Below are 3,011 nucleotides of genomic sequence, written 5' to 3' on the forward strand. Positions count from 1 at the left end.
TGATGTTTGGATTCTCATTTAGAAAAGGGAATCATGTCTGCCATCTTTGGTACTATTCTGTATACACTAGATAACGAAGATACAGCAACAAATACATATGACCTTTGACCCACCTTTACACTCCCAAGATGGCATCTGAGGAAAAAGTGGTTATTTTGTGAAATGATTCTCGCGACATCGTCTATACGTGTGCAAAATATGGGAAAGATAGGGCAGGCATTCACCAAGATACAAGACGAAACATTTATGACATTTGACCCTAATTTACATACCCAAGATGGTGTCCGATCAAGTAGTTGTAATTTTATGAAATAATGTACGTGACATGAACTAAATACGTGCAAAATATGGAGGTGATAGGGGCTGTTTTTCTTGAGTTAATTCAAAGAAAGTTGCAGAAAGAAAGAAATATCTGAATACATCGAAAATAAGCTTTAATTTCAACCAAGATTTTTCACGTGATTCCGACATCGTATGAAAAAACAAGGGTATATGACGATAGGGCAAAGTCTCAGCTACAACATACTAAAATCTGGGAGAAATTCACTAAAGGGTAAGTGAGCTAGTTGTCGATAAAGACAATCATGTCAATTTTCACATCTAGAAAAATTCCCTCCCAAAGAGATAACACGTCATAACGAAGTACATATGACCTTTGACCCCATTTTGCACAGACAAGATGGCCTCTGAGCCAAAAATGGTAATCTTTTGAAATGATCCTTGTAACATGGTCTTTACGTGTGCAAAATATGGGAAAGATAGGACATGTATTCACGAAGATACAGGATGAAACATTTATGACCTTTGACCCTAATTTACATACCCAAGATGGTGTCTGATCAAGCAGTTGATATTTTGTGAAATAAACATGAACTAAACATGTGCAAAATATGGTGGTGATAGGAGCTGTTTTTCTTGAGTTATTGCAAAGAAAGTTACAGAAAGAAAGAAATATTTCAATACATCGAAGACAAGCTTGAATTTCAACCAAGTTTTTAGAAGTGATGCCGACTCCGTATGAAAAAACAAAGGGCACACTTACGATAGCCCAAAGTCTCAGCTACAACATACTAAAATATGGGAGAAATTCACCGAAGCATAAGTGAGCTAGTGCTCGATAAAGATAGTCATGTCAGTTTTCATTTCCAGAAAAACTGCACTCCCATAGAGATAACACGTAAACTGGTCAAATTTGACAAAATTACTTTCAATCCATTTTTACAAGGTGATACCATCATCCAATTAAAATATTGTTATTACAACTTTGAAAGTACATTTAATAAGCTACAACATACTGAAATCTGGGGGCAAATCGGCAAAGGATAAAGGAGATACGCTCGAGTGAACTTGAAATTTGATGACGTCATTTTCAAATTTTAGTTTTTTTATTTCATTGTGAAATTTGATACCTTTTAATCATTTTGCCAGCATCGGCAACCCATGAGATGACATGTACAACTCATGAGCTTTCAGAATACGTAAAGAAAATGGGGGGTCATCGTCCATCCCGACGAGTAAAATCAGATTTAAAACTGGCGGTTTTTTGGCATAGTTGAACTGTATATCGGCATTGACGCGCGCGCGGAATTTCAACTTTGACGGGCACGTATGACGTCATATTGAATCGGATTGACATGAAACTTGGCAGAAATCTTCCTTGACATTTCAGGCATCCGATAAGTGTGAGAAAACGGGAAATTTATATGACATATTTGAGCTGTGCGTGCGCATATGCGCGCGCGCGTACGCGTCCGTCCGATTTTTTCAATTTTTCAAAAAATGCTCCAAATGGTCTGAAACGTGTGCAAAAAAAAATTCAGCTCGATTGGAGCATACAAATGTTTCAACGCGCGCGTACGCGCACGATTTAAGGGTATAGATGAATTTTGAGAATATGAGTAGAATCAGCTTGATTTGAACTATAAGTGACGTAAATTTCATTGAAAAATTCCGTTCCATTAATGAGATATGAATGAGAATGTGTTTTTATATAATGACGTCATAGTGACGTCACGGTCGACTGATCACTTTGATTTTAGTTCGATTGTCGTCTTTCGGACACGATACATATATGGTATAAGTTTGACATTCATAGGCAATGCACTTTCTGAGCTAACCTCTGCACAACTTTTGAGGAGAAATAAAGAAAGAATCAGTACAGATACAGAAGGTGATCCGAAGGATACTCGGATCACCTAATAAAGAATCAGTACAGATACAGAAGGTGATCCGAGAGGATACTCGGATCACCTAATTATGCTGATTTCAGGAGTGACATTGCAAGACGAGATGGTATTTTGCATGAGACGGTGCATCGAATTCACCCCGATAACTTCGAAACTCGTTCTTTCTACCGAAGTTCCTTCGCCGATACTCAATTCTTCCCCTGCATATATGCGCTGTTTGAGCGTCTCCATCATACCAAGGAGGTATGAACATACCTCCTTGATCATACCATATACCACCCGTGTTACCCGTGTGTGCGCGATTGATGAGGAAGTGGGGGTGGGGTGCGCGATATGACGCGTTCATGAACAATCGCAAAATGAGAGAGTGGTTGGATCCACATAGCGTGCACTCCATATAAGGAAAAATTGCCGTAACAAAATGGCGGTGGCAGCAAGTTTTGGTGGCTGCGTATTTCCTGGGTGAACACGCATTCCACTATGTTTTAGTTCGGTGGTTGCGTCCCAGCGTAATCTAAAGCTACTTTTCCACACGACGCAGGGAGAGGAGAACGTCCAGCGCAAGCGTCGGCTCAAACGTCCGCGCGTCAAAATCTAAAGCTCCCTATTGACCGATTCTGTGACGCGCTATGTGTATTTTTGGCATGCGCGCAGCCATACTGGGTGTAACCTCCGACCAGAGCGGGTTAACCCGCTCTGCCTCCGACCCCCCCTCCACACTCCCCCACCCCTCTCCCTACATTAGCACGCGCGCAGAATGAAAAACTGCTTTAGCCGATGGGCGTCTCGTACTGAGTGCGCGAATGCTTGCTTAGTGCGCGAACC

This window comes from Diadema setosum, chromosome 7, assembly GCF_964275005.1.
Source record: "Diadema setosum chromosome 7, eeDiaSeto1, whole genome shotgun sequence".
Taxonomy (NCBI): Eukaryota; Metazoa; Echinodermata; class Echinoidea; order Diadematoida; family Diadematidae; genus Diadema; species Diadema setosum.